Genomic DNA, 14,864 nt, shown 5'->3' on the forward strand with positions numbered 1-14,864 from the left:
ACTTAAAACATGGGAGTCAGGCACAGAAATAGAGGTTGTTTGATGCCAGAGGAAGTATTTGTGGCAGGTACAATAACAACATGTAGAAGATATTATCAGGTACATGGATAGGAAAGACTGAGAGGGATATGGGCAAATTGGACCAGCTTAGATGGGTCGAAGGGCCTGTTTCTGTGCTGGGTGACCCAATGATTAATCATCACAGAAAACCTAAAACTGAACACCTATAAATAAATAATGCAAGATTTTAATAGTGTGTGCCTTTTCACCTGGTGCTGTATCTCACCATCTTCAACAGCTTTGAATGTTTTTCATTTTGTTTACTGACTAACTTGTTGCATGGAAGATCTAACTTTCGCGTCCACAAGTGTTTTAATGTTTACAGGGAGCGCTTGGCACACAAGTGGGGAAAAAAATATCTGCTATAAAGCTACTGATAGTGGGGTTTTTTTTCAATTCATTGCTGACAACCATTGTTATGAATTGTAATGTCAGCTACAACCACAGGATGGCAGCCAAGGGTTGAAAACCAAATACATTCTTGAACAGACAAGAATCAAGAGTTTAAGAAGGAACTGCAGATGCTGGAAAATCGAAGGTACACAAAAATGCTGGAGAAACCCAGCGGGTGCAGCAGCATCTATGGAGCGAAGGAAATAGGCAACGTTTCAGGGTTTCGGCCCGAAACGTTGCCTATTTCCTTCGCTCTATAGATGCTGCTGCACCCGCTGAGTTTCTCCAGCATTTTTGTGTACCCAAGAATCAAGAGTGTTTGTATGTCATATGTACTGAAACTGCACAAAATTCAAGAGAGTTTATTGTCATGTGTCCAAGATAGGACAATGAAATTCTTGCTTTGCTTCAGCACAACAGAATATAGTAGGCATAAATAAATACAGAACGGATCAGTGTGTCCATATACCATTGAGAGAATACGCTACTGTAACGGCTGTGGCGTATTCGTTCAGGTCCGTTGCAGAGTCCCTGAATATTTCCCAGTCTACAAACTCCAAACAGTGCTGGAATTGTTCCTCAGCCCCCCCCCACCGAAAGCACGGCAGGTCAGTAAACACAGTGCTCGAAATATACCAATAAACAAATTCAATTTAAATCAAATATCAAAACCCAATATTAGTGCAAACCTAGACAAAAGCCTGACGTCCACATTACAATCAAGACCGTTCAAAGTTTAGTTGATATTTGTAGTTGGGAAGAAGTTGTTCCTGAATCTGGAGGACATGGTTTTCAGACTCGTCTTCCACCTTCCCAATGGTAGGAGTGAAATGAGAGCATGACTGGAATTAACACTTTTTTGATTGAAAGATACAGCATGGAAGCAGTCCCATCGGCCCATCCAGACTATGCTGGCCATCGATCACTCATTTACACCAAAAGCTCAAGTTATCCCACTTTTCACACCCTACACATCATGGGCAACTTTACAGAGGCCAATTAACCTCGGACCCACTTAGAAACATAGAACATAGAAAATAGGTGCAGGAGTCGACCATTTGGGCCAGCACCACCATTCAATGGATCATGGCTGATCATCCAAAATCAGTACCCCATTCCTGCTTTTTCTCCATAATCTCTTGATTCTGTTTGTCTTTGGGATGGGGGAGGAAACTGGCCTCACAACACCAAAGATCCGGATTCCATCCTGACCTCTGGTGCTGTCTGTGTGAAGTTTGCATGTTCTCCCTGTGACCGCATGGGTGCTCCGGTTTCCTCCCATGTCATTGTCCAGCCCCTAAACCAATTAAATACACAGGTCATAAGTCATGTGCGTAAGTGATAGGAGTAGAATTGGGCCATTCGGCCCATCATATCTACTCCGCCATTCAATCGTGGCTGATCTATCGCTCCCTGCTAACCCCATTCTTCTGCCTTCTCCCCATAACCTCTGACGTCCGTGCTAATCAAAAATCTATCAATCTATCAAAGGAAGAGCATTTAAATAGCACAATGTCCGCATGGTACTCAAAGCACTTTGAAGCCAATTTAAATGCAAATGTTAATGTGTCAACAAACACCAGCAGGTAATTTCCACACTGCAGTCATACAGACAGCAATAGGGTCAATGCTCGGCTAATTAACACATCATTTGAACATTCACACTAACTGCAGTTTATAATAAACAATAGATATTTCATCACTGGCTGTTTTAGCTGCCACAGTGAGGGGAATGATTTACAAGGAATCTGATGGAGGGGGGGAGGGGGAGGATGGTATATGAAACAAGCTCTCAGTGGAGGCAGGTACTATAACATACGTTTGGACAGGTACAAGGATAGGAAAGGTACATGGATAAGAAAGGTTGCAAAGGATACAGAACAAATGCGGGCCTATTTCCTGGTCTGAAGAAGGGTTTCAGCCCGAAACGTTGCCTATTTCCTTCGCTCCATAGATGCTGCTGCACCCGCTGAGTTTCTCCAGCATTTTTGTCTACCATCCTGGTATGACCCTATGACTAAACATAGGCTCATCTGTGGCTTTCCAGAATAATGATGGGCACAATTTTTCATTCTACTGTATCTGGACTCCAGCCTAATTACTAACTGTGGCCACACCCTTGCTCTGTCTGGGGACTTGTGGTAAACAGCATTCTAGACTCGAGAGAGAGATGAGGAAAATGCATAGTGCTGGAGTAACTCAGCAGGTCAGGACATGGATAGGTGATGATTCAGGTCAGGCTGATGGAGTAGGGGGGAGTAAGCAGTAAAGTCTGGCAGTACACAAGGAACCGCAGATACTGATTTACAAAAAATGACACAAAGTGCTGGGATAACTTGGCTGGCCGGACTGCATCTGGAGAATATGGATAGGTGTTTCTTGGGTCTGGGCCCTTCTTCAGATTGAAGAAGGACTCTGACCCAAAATGTCGCCTATCCAAGTTCGACAGTGTATTGGCCAACACACTGAATGTCCTTTATCTTGTCAGGAAGTAGAGGCGTTGATGAACTTTGCTGGGCCCAGGACAGATTTGCATAGTTATGCACGTGCAAGAGGAGACGCCACTAAGCAGGTGGCTCAGCAAACAATGGGTGAAAGAGAAGCACGGAGGTAGAATGGGTTTCATACTGCTGCTGCTGCCTTGCAGCTCCAGAGGTGCATGTTCAAACACAACCTAGGGGGTTGTCTTATCTACTGTGTGCAGTCTGGTCCAAAGATCCTATAGCAGAGCAAGATAGGCTACTCCAGCTAAATGCAATGGACTGACGTGTAGTACGCTATAGAGGGGATCATGGGCATTTTTCCACGCCCATTTTAGCAACCTGAGCCTACCTGACCCAACCCGACTCGCACTGTAATCAATGTTGCGGGGTAACAGTTTGTGTCGGTTAGATTCATAAATCTGTCAGTTCAAACTTCTTGTCAAGAATAAAATTTGATTCTGGTAATTGTCTTTTTTAATGTTTTTTAAATCATTTCATTTTAAATGGCTCACAAGCAGTGTTTGAGTTGATTTTGTAGTAACCGGAACCGACCCGACTCGCAGGGTGATTGACAGGGGGGGACTTTTTGTGCGTGATTATAGGGTTAGATTCATAATTCTGTTCTGCATGGATTCGGTGGGGTGGAGGGCCTGTTTCCATGCTGTACAACAACGAGTTGCATTGCTTTCATTTATTTGCTTGCAATATTGGAGAAGAATACTGGGCTATGACATTCTTCATGAATGTTGGTCCCAGAGTCATAAATCTCCATTCTGAACAACCTTTTGTTACATTGTGAATGATAAATGAACTAAAACTTGCTGGAGGTCAAAAAGTAAATAAACAACCAAAGCTGGCAACTTGTATGTAATCAGGTTAGTGATTTGGAGTATCATGCTTCTGTGGGCATGATGTATTTATCAGTCATGATCCAATTTGTGTCCATGTAGGCTGCTTTGAAGAGATTTGCTTACAAAACTTTTGACTGTCTTGAAGCAAAAATTAGTTTGGGGAATGAGATGCTGTACAAAGCTGTTCTTTCATCCTCAGTTATTCCAAATCCGGTGATTCGGTGAAGTCCAAATTCACCATGTAGGTAGGAAATTTCCTCTTGCAATATGCAAACTCGGCATGTGAGAGTTTTTGACCAATTTTCCATCAGCAGAAGCTACAATAGCTAACTCTTTCCAACAAGGCTGCACATTGAACAGCCGTCAATTTCCAGTTAAAAAAAAGTACGTCATGGCGTCATGAACGAGATGGTTTCTTGATTGAAGTAATTAATTATTCAGAGTATAATGCGGCATTAATAGTATTCCATAATTAATAGAATCACTTAATATCTCACTGACAATTTAAAATCATGGTACACAGCAATGATTAACTGAACATTGCCAACTGCCAAGCTGATATTGCTTGATCGGACACTATGTTGATAAGCATGGTAGGACCAGAAATTCTTTTGCAAAGTACAGTGCATATTCTTGGAGACCAATGGGCAAATGTAGTGACATTAAATATCGTGCAATACGCCTGTTAATATTGATGAAGAGTGTAGGAAGGAACGGCAGATGCTGTTTTAAACCAAAGTTAGACACAACAAGCTGGAGTAACTCAGCGGGCCAGGCAGCATCTCTGGAGAGAAGGAATGGGAATGTGATGTTTCGGGTCGAGACACTTCAATACAGTCTACATACATTGCTCAAATTTCACAAATGTATCCCCCACCCTTGCCACTCATGTGGCCCACTGGCGTGGGACCCCTTCCCTTATTTTGAGGGGCGTCTCCACCACACACTGCTCCCCCCATGTCCATCAGCGGAAGGACCCTAGACTGTGGTCCTCCCCCACCGAGCCTTGGCGTTGGCTGCACCGAGCTTCAGTGCGTCCCTCAGCACGTACTCCTGCAGTCTTCAGCGGGCCAGTCGGCAACATTCTCAGACGGACATCTCGCTCTGCTGGGTGGTGAACAACGCTCGGGCAGACCAAAGAGCATCTTTCACCGAGTTGATGACCTTCCAGCAGCACTCAATGTCAGTCTCTGAATGCGTCCCTGGGAACAGTCTGTAAATCACAGAGTCCTCTGTGACGGACCTGTTCGGAATAAACCGTGACGGGGACCCTTGCAGACCTCTCCAGGCTCTCTTTGCGAATCCACACTCTGCAAAGAGGTGGGCATGAAGATGAAGAACAATGAATGAAAGATATGCAAAAACAGTAGCGATGATAAAGCAAACGGGCCATTGTTTGGCTGTTGTAGGGTGAAAATGAGAAGCTAGTGCAAACTTGGGTGGGGGAAGGGATAGAGAGAGAGAGAGAGAGAGAGAGAGAGAGAGAGGGAATGCCGGGGCTACCTGAAGTGAGATAAATCAATATTCATACCACTGGGCTGTAAGCTGCCCAAGCGAAATATTAGATGGTGTACCCTTTTTGAAATTGCTCTGAGTTCAAACTGTTTAAAGAGAATTGGAGTAAATTTATTGCAGGGTCATACCATCTTGTCAGATTGTAACTTGGAATTATAGCGATGATTCTTCTGTTTATTTAATAGTCTGGCCTTGGTTCCTGTAGTATGTACAAATTAATTTAGCGCAAGTGTCATTTTGTCAATGGATAAGATTAAAATTTTGCTTGCGGAAAATGTAAGGAGTTCCAAGTGTCCATTTTCAAATTAACTTGAATTTCAGAATAGGCGAGGTTTTTTTTATTTTGCAAAATCACAACTTTTCCTAATAATATCCCTTAATGGAATCAAGGGATAATGGGAGAAAGCAAGAACAGGGTATTGATTTTGGATGATCAACCGTGATCATATTGAATGGTGGTGCTGGTTCGGAGAGCTGAATGGCCTACTCCTGCAACTATTGGCCATGTTTCTATGTTTCTAATATAATGGGACTAGCATCTTGAGCAAAGCACAAAGTGTTGGAGGAATTCAGTGGGTCATGCAGCATCTGTTTTTACCCCCCCCCCCCCCCCCCCCCAACAGTTGGAACATGTTGAGCTAGTTTTCCATAAAGTTTCAAATAGAAACATAGAAAATAGGTACAGGAGTAGGCCATTCGGCCCTTCGAGTCTGCACCACCATTCAATATGATCATGGCTGACCATCCAACTCAGTATCCTGTACCTGCCTTCTCTCCATACCCCCTGATCCCTTTAGCCACAAGGGCCACATCTAACTCCCTCTTAAATATAGCCAATGAACTGGCCTCAACTACCTCCGTGGCAGAGAATTCCAGAGATTCACCACTCTCTGTGTGAAAAAGGTTTTCCTCATCTCGGTCCTAAAAGATTTCCCCCTTATCCTTAAATTATGACCCCTTGTTCTGGACTTCCCCAACATCTGGAACAATCTTCCTGCATCTAGCCTGTCCAACCCCTTAAGAATTTTGTAAGTTTCTATAAGATCCCCCCCTCAATCTTCTAAATTCTAGCGCGTACAAACCGAGTCTATCCAGTCTTTCTTCATATGAAAGTCCTGACATCCCAGGAATCGGTCTGGTGAACCTTCTCTGTACTCCCTCTATGGCAAGAATAGTATCAAAGTAAATATTTTCGCTTACTTTGGATACTAATCAAAGAATATCGGTAGCATGTTTTATTGCAGTTACAAGGTCTGTTTTGAATCTAGTAAAATATTTGTAATCACTTCAAGATTAAAACTAGGCCTAACCAGCAAAATGCATTGAAAAACAGGAAACTACTTATTGCATCTTGGGTTTTGAAGTTTAGAAACAGTTCCTACTCCATCTATACTAAAATCTTTAGATGCTCCTTTGCCGACTGAGGTCATCTTGTCATAAGGTGATATTCTGCTCATCTTCAGTGCCAGAAGTATTTTGTTCTAAATTAGCTTTATCCCCCATTTCTAGAAAGAGGCCATTAATGGTGGAGGCTTGTATGTCCCTTTTAAGGTTAATATTTAGCCCAGCCTATGGACATGCTGACCAATTTCCAACAACCGTGAATGTACAGAATCCAAATGGTAACACAAAAATTAATGGTTTACTCCTCCGATTTCTTGATTCTCACCCCAATGAGCAAATAGTCTCTGCCCCTGCTCCAGTCCTTGTTCTAACACTGTATCCAATGCATGATAGAATTTCTCGATTGAAACCTGTAAATGGGAGACCTTTGTGCACATTTAAGTAAACATAACAATAGGTGCAGGTGTAGGCCATTCGGCCCTTCGAGCCAGCACCGCCATTCAATATGATCATGGCTGATCAATATGATCATGGCTGATCATATTCACTATTGTGTTTGATGGAATAGAACTATTAGTGAACCCCCATAAAATCTGTTTAATTTATCCTTTCCTGCTCATTATCTTTAACTTTACGTAACAATTTATTGGCACTGGTGGAAATGTGTTAAATTATTAAATTGCAAGGCATTACGTGACCATCGCCTGCTTTCCTTTGCAGAATTTAAAGGAAAGATCTGGGTTGAATCCAGGTGAGACCTGATTGTGGACTTGAAGTATTCAGGTAGTTGGCTTGAGTTGACTAGTGACTAATGAATCGGTGAGTTAAAATGGGGTTTGGAGGTTGGAGCCCAACAGGACGCTAAGAAAATCCACCTCCGTAGATATCTTGGTCCAGGACCACTAATATATCATTGATTGCAACAGATGTACCTCAGTACAATGTGACATAATTTCCTGAGCATTTTTGTCTAAGAACATAGTATAGGGAATAGCATCATTTGAAGAGCAGATGACGGCGAATCATGACTTCCACAAGAACAATGTTCAGCCTTTAGGGTTTAGAGATGCAGTGCGGAAACAGGCTCTTCGGCACACCGAGTCCAGACAAACCCCATATACCCGCACTAGCCTACATGCTAGGGACAATTTACAATTTTATCGAAGCCTATAAACCTACAAACCTGTACGCCTTTGGAATGCGGGAGGAAACCAGAGCACCTGGCAAAAACCCACGTGGTCACAGGGAGAACGTACAAACTCCGCACAGAACGTACCAACTGCCTTTCCAGCTTGACTCTGATCCTGACTTAAGATCCACAACACGAGTATTCAAAATCCACTGACTATAATGGAGTAATGATTACCTTTCTGGATTAGGTTGCCCAAGGTCATCAATTCAATCTCAACAATTCAATAGATTTGCTCATTATTGATTACTGCCATCCAGGATGTACTACTGTCGTAACAAAAGTCCACTCATTTATTAATGGCCTTCATGATCTAGTTTCATCAATTCCGATCTCGGGTTTATTCGTTTATTCGTATGGCTGTATGGTAACGCAAATCTCACTGTACCAATTGGCGCATGTGACAATAAATGGAACTGGAACTTGACCTTGGCTTATGATAGCTTACGTGGTGATCAGTCAAACCACGGAGATATTGGAAGCATCAGGCCACAAGGGTTGCAGCAGCTGAATAAGACAGCTCAAAACCATATTTGTGGTACATAAGAATATGGCATTGCAAGAAGAAAAAATCCGAAAGACTACTTTCATGATCAGTACACTTCATTCCTGTGTCATCTGGTCCTCGACTCCCCTACTCTGGGCAATACGGGAGGAAACCGGAGCACTTGGAGAAAACCCACGAGGTCACAGGGAGAACATAAAAACTCAGTGCAGACAGCACCCATAGTGAGGGTCGAACGTGTGTCTCTGGCACTATAAAGCAGCAACTTTACCGCTGTGTCACTGAGCTGCCCTCATCTGGACTAACCGCTCAATTAGATTGCAGAGCAGTTTCTAGAAAGGCCTTTAATAACTGCAGGGACCACTCTGAACAAAAGCACTTTATTCGGCGGTACCTCTGTAGCAACTCTACTTGTCGTCAGTGAGTAATGTACATCACTGTACTACACTACAGTCATAGTTTGTTTACTGGTTTTCAGTTGCTATTAACAATAAAGTGGTAATCCAGAAATATCGCCTTATTTATGAGCGCTCTTGAAAGTGCAGGTGCTATTAAGTCTGCAACTTTCATTTCAGAGATGCACATTAATAATACAAAATGTTTAAGTCTACTACAAAACTGCAGTGTATTTATTTGGAAATGGTCCTGGAGTGTCTCTGCTGATTTGTCTGACTCCATACATATGGAAAACACATCAATTATTTTGATAAACGCATTACTATATAATCTCATTTGCAAATAGTTGAGAATAAATGGGTTTCATTTCAGATTCCTAGCTTTTTTTTCTTTAAGTTAGTAAAATATGTTTTTGTTTTGGATATTCTTTGCTTTATGATATTCATTTTTACTGTTTTGATCATTCATTTCAGTGAATTATGATTGGCAAATATTTTAACTTGACTGTATTGGGTTAAACAACATTGCAAGTTTACTTCGATGGAAAGAGTTCAACGAGTTCAACGCAAAATGTTCAAACTCCTGAAGATTTAACTCGTAACCCAAACCACATTTCCCAAAGGGCCCACATTCACTAACCTCTTGCTTAAAAAGGAATTGGGGGAAACAAGATCTCACTTTATTACATTGCTCCAGACTTGCATGATTCCATCATCAGCTAGAAACAGAAACTTGGAGCGCACATTTGAAGACCTTTGTCCGATCAACTAATCATGAATTAATTCATGATATAGCATGGGGAGTCGGCGTGCTTTATAACTTTGTCAGCGCCGTAGGTGGCTGCTATTTGTATCCATTATGTATGCAAGCAAATAATCTCACTGTGCCTAGTCACATGTGACAATAAAGTATTCTTATTCCTATGTTGGAAACTTGTAAGTGGCTTTCAAACAAGAGAGTGCCTGGTCTAGTGATTCCTGGAACAATATTAAAATTCTTATTGATTAAAATACTTGTATTTTACATTTGGAATCGGCCTCGTTTACTTTAACCATTTGTTGCCTCAGCAAATCATAGTCCTTGGGTGATACAACAAGGTAACAGGCTCTTTGGCCTACCTTGTCCATACCAACCAAGTTGGAATGTTGGATGTCCAATTTGCCTGCGTTCGGCAGAGTCCTCTCAAACCTTCCTATCTGTATCTGTCCAAATGCCTATTAAAAGTTGTAATTGGATCCGCTTCTATAAGCTTCCTCTGGCTACTCATTCTAGATATGGACTGCCCTCTGAGTGGAAAACATTGCCCCTAAGGTCCCCTAAGCTTAAATAATTTTAAGCCTACCCTCTAAATTTAGAATATTTTACCTTGGGAAATAAAAGATAGTGAGTGTTTTTTTTATCCATGCCCCTCATAATCTTGTCCACCTAAGATCACCCCTTAGCCTAGTATACTCCAAAGAAAATAGTTCCAACCGCTCCCTATAACTCAAGCCTGGGTAACATCCTGGTGAATCTCTTCAGCACCCTTTCCAACTTAACAGAGAGAGATAAAATGGTGGGATTTTGATAACAACTGTTCATCCAATATAACAATTCACTGGCACGTACAATTTAACATCTTCTAATAAAAACACAAACAATGGAGAATAATTTAAAAAACAAGTATTTATTACAGGCAGAAACAGCTTTACTCATTAAATGACAGCATTACATTGGCACTTGCTCAGTTCAAATTCTGTGAGCCAGCAGTTGCATTTTCACCTAATTTCAATCTTGACAACAGAATCAAATTGTTTCAAGAATTTATGTAGTTGCTGCAGGGATATGAGAAATGGGTGTAATACGAACACGGGAAACTAAACACGAGGATGGATCCCATGAGATTAAAATTAAAAGATCTCAGCAAAGTGGAAAATGTTGGAGACGGCGGGTCAAACACCATCTGGCAAGAAAACATGACTGATGACATTTCGGGTATAAATCATTTGTTGGGGCTGTTAGGTACTACAAATGAACAGCTTTTGAAGAACGTGAAAATGACTAAATCTGAGACGAGCTAGGTTTTCAGCTAGAGTGGCAAAATCGAGAGTAGGCAGAATTAATAAGCACAATAGGGACTGATGAAATGAAGACACAAGAAACTGCAGTTGCTGGAACCCAGAACAAAACACAGCATCTGGAGAGGGAATGAACAAGCAATGAAAGATGCTGACCCGAAACGTCATCTGTCCATTCCGTTCCTGGATACAGCCTGGCCCTGAGTCCCTCCAACATTTTCTTTCCTCGGTCAAATGAAATTGGCAATGGCGGTGATTTTGGGCGTCTCTGATAGTTTCATAAACAGCTCTTTTAACTAGAGGCTCTGCATGTTGTAAAGATTAATTGGTGAGGGCAAGTCATTATAGGTCAATTAAGAAGATTAATAGATAACATACTATACTGCCAAGATAATTATAATACTTAAATATGATTTCAATGCATTTGTGAATTGTCTGTGAAAGATTATATTGGAGAATAATACAATGTGCAATGCAGTGGTTTTGAGAAAATGTGGCTGGTTCTTCAATCTTTTTGTAATTTCCACAATAAACTCTATTCAGAATAATAAAGATATACAAAACAAGATCTGTGCAAAAACTCTTCAGCATCTATATTAGTGTCAGATTTGGTAGTGTCCTGAGGGTGGCATGCAGCAGTTGTACGAGTATCACGGTGCAGAATGGATCTGACACAAAGTGCTGGAGGAACTCAGTGGGTCAAGACGCATTTGTGGAAGGAATGAACAGGTGATGTTTCGGAGGTGGATGGGGGGGAGGATGATCCTTCTTCAGACCTGAAACACCACCTGTCCCACCCCTCCCCAGATGCTGCCTGACCCGCAGAGTTCCTCCAGCACTTTGTGTTTTGCTCAAGATTCCAGCATATGCAGTTCCTTGTGTCTCCACACCAACACCAGATTGGTATCATTGATGAAAGTTTCTGAAAAGAATGGAGAAGCCTTTTTTTTTAATATTGGAGGAAACTAAATTCTAAGATTTAACAGATATTCAAAATCATTATAGTTTTTGGTAGGAATCAAGAGTTTAGAAGCCACTTCTATCTAGAGAGTTGAGCACGTGGAACGTTACAAGCAGTAGTACATACAAATTTAATAAATGCTGTTGGGATGCTAAAAAGCACATGAAAGAGATTACAATAGGGTGTTGTGCTGATGGAATTGAATAAGAAAGAAAAGAGTCTTGACTGGAACATAATTGTGGCATAGACTGGTTAGACTGAATAGGTTGTTTCTATGCTGTATATGCTACATTTCATTCTGCATCAAAGATTCATTCGGAGATAGAGTAGTGCATTAAACAGTGGCCACTAAAAATTGTGTTTGGGCAGCACAATGGTGGAGTGGTAGAGCTGCTGCCTAACACCGCCTGAGACCTGAGTTTGATTCTGACCTCAGATGTCGTCTGTATGGAGTTTGTAACGTTCTCCCTGTGACTGTGTGGGTTTTCTCTGTTCCCCGGTTTCGTTCCACATTCTAAAAACTGTGGGGTTTTGTAGGTTAATTAGTGTCTATAAATTGTCCCTAGTGTGTAGGATAGATCTAGTGTACGAGGTAACCGCTGGTCACACGGACTTGGTACGCCAAAGAGCCTCGTTCCAAGCTGAATCTCAAGTCTAAAGATGCCCCAGATCAGGAATGGATTTCTTGGCAATTGCCACTAAATCATTTTTTAAATGTTTTTAATGTAGATGCCGTTAATCTGAAATCAAGAAACAAAAACACTCAACAGGCAGGCAGATATCAGGCCCTGGAACATTCATCAGAACAGATTCACTAATTCAATTATGTTCTAGCTCTGCCAAAGATTCTGCTTCATCTTACTTTCATGTGGAACAATTCTGGAGATCAATTGATAATTAATATTACAGAGATTTTCTTGAACGGGCTTTATTTTGCAAACTCTCTACAGTTATAAATGAATGAAAGGAATGCTTGCTCTTCCCACATAGCTTTCAGCAATTCACAGATAATTTTACACTAAATTAGTACATTTGAAATGTAATTATAATTATAATGTAAATACAGCCAATTTCTACACAGCAATCACCCATAAATAACATGATAATGACCAGATCATTTGTTATGGTGATGCTGATTGGAGGACCATGGAATCTTTATGACTCGGGCCAAACTACATACCCACAGTTAGTTGTTCAATCCCATTCCACCGCTATTTCCAGCCTTTCATTAAGAAAATGGCTATTTTCTCTCTCGCCTTCATTTCGACTGAGATCCTTTCAGTACTCCTTCCTTTGATAAACAACTAATATGAGAGAGTATTTATTACTCTAGCAATCTCTGCTTCCACAGAGCTTAACTTATTTGTCCCTGATCACTGAATGTTTGGGTGCATAACCAGAATAGACCCAGGGTTCATCTGAGAAAGAAAATAGGATATGGTTTAATTTTTCATCCAAATGATAGCAAATCTGAAAGTGCATGGTATCTTACTACTGTTCTGGATGTCAGCTAGGATTTTGGAACTGAAGATGGCTGAAGAAGGGTTCTGACCCGAAACATCACCTATTCCTTTTCTCCAGATTTGCTGCCTGACCCATTGAGTTACTCCAGCACTTTGTATCTATCTTGGGTCTCTTTACATCTGGAATCTATAACATTCTGACCTGGAGCTGTTGACTGTAGAAAACAGAATGGATAATTGAAGAGAAGGGTTGGTTGAGTATGTATTGGTATTAGGTAATGGGACTGTCATTACTGAATAAATTGGGGCTCAGTCCTTTGAATCAACTTCTACTCATGCTTGTATTTAGTAATATTATCTCCCCTAATACAAAAGGTATGATTTCTATAGTTTCTTCCCTCTCTACCATCATCCCCACAAAGATTCAAGCTTCATTTCACATTGTTAATGTTATCACCCACCCCCTCAAAAATAAACTGCATCTTACTGGGAGGCTTTAAATGGTTTGTTAACTCAATTAATGTCATAGAATGGAAACATAGAAAATAAGAGCACAGTACAAGTGCCTGACTACCTTCTCTGGCAGCTCATTCCTTATACCCACCAGCCTTTGTGTGAAATAGTTTCTCCTCGTGTTCCTATTAAATCTTTCCCACTCACTTTGAACCTATGCCCTCTGGTTCTATATTCCCCTATTCTGGATAGTAGACATGCATTTACCCTATCTATTCCACCATTCTGTTCAAGGCTAGTTTAGAGATACAACATGAAAAAAGGCCCCTTTCTGACCCACTGATGCTGACCATCGATCACCCATACACTAGTTCTATGTCATCCCACGTTTGCATCCTATACACTGGGGACAATTTACAGAAACCAATCAACCAATAAACTGGCAATGGGAGACCATTTGACATGTTGGAAAAAACTGGAGCACCTGGAGAAAACTGATGTAGACACGGAGAATGTACTAACTCTGCATAGACACCACCCACAGTTAGGAATCAAGTTGGGTTTCTGGCACTGTAATGCAGCAGCTCTGCTGCCACACCATTGTGCCGCCCTTAAGTATTTTTTAAGTTGGTGAAGGTTTTTTCCTCAGTCTTCATCTAATTACTGTGTTATACATTGTTTTGTTGATTCTACTTTTCCCTCCAAAACCACAATTTCTGGTTCACCATTCATTCCAGAGATGCAAGCACAAAAATGTAGGCAGATATCAAAGGCCTATCTATCCCTTCTGACAATTGCAGAGAATATTTTTACCTTAAAGTACCAAAAATGATTGTTACTTGGTCTAATGAATGAACCCGTGCAGGGCTTGGGGTGGTGGGAGGGCATCATACATTTTGAATTGTGGGGGGGATCAGAAGGAAGAAATATTTAAAAATGGAAATAGACATAAGCAGATTGCAGAGATAGGGAATGCGCTGGTTTAAATCTCTCAAAATTCCCTGGATTCTGAAGAGGTCCTGGAAACCTGTAAAACCACAGCAAATGCAACACCACTGTACAAATAAAATGAGAGGGCCAGAAAGCAGAAATTTATAGTGGCTATCATTAGGAAAAGATTAGTCCATTGTTAAGAAGATATTATCAGGACATTTTGAAGACAATAAAGGAAAGTTAATAATTTTGTGAAAGAGA

The sequence above is a fragment of the Leucoraja erinacea genome, chromosome 33 (assembly GCF_028641065.1).
Source record: "Leucoraja erinacea ecotype New England chromosome 33, Leri_hhj_1, whole genome shotgun sequence".
Lineage (NCBI taxonomy): Eukaryota > Metazoa > Chordata > Chondrichthyes > Rajiformes > Rajidae > Leucoraja > Leucoraja erinaceus.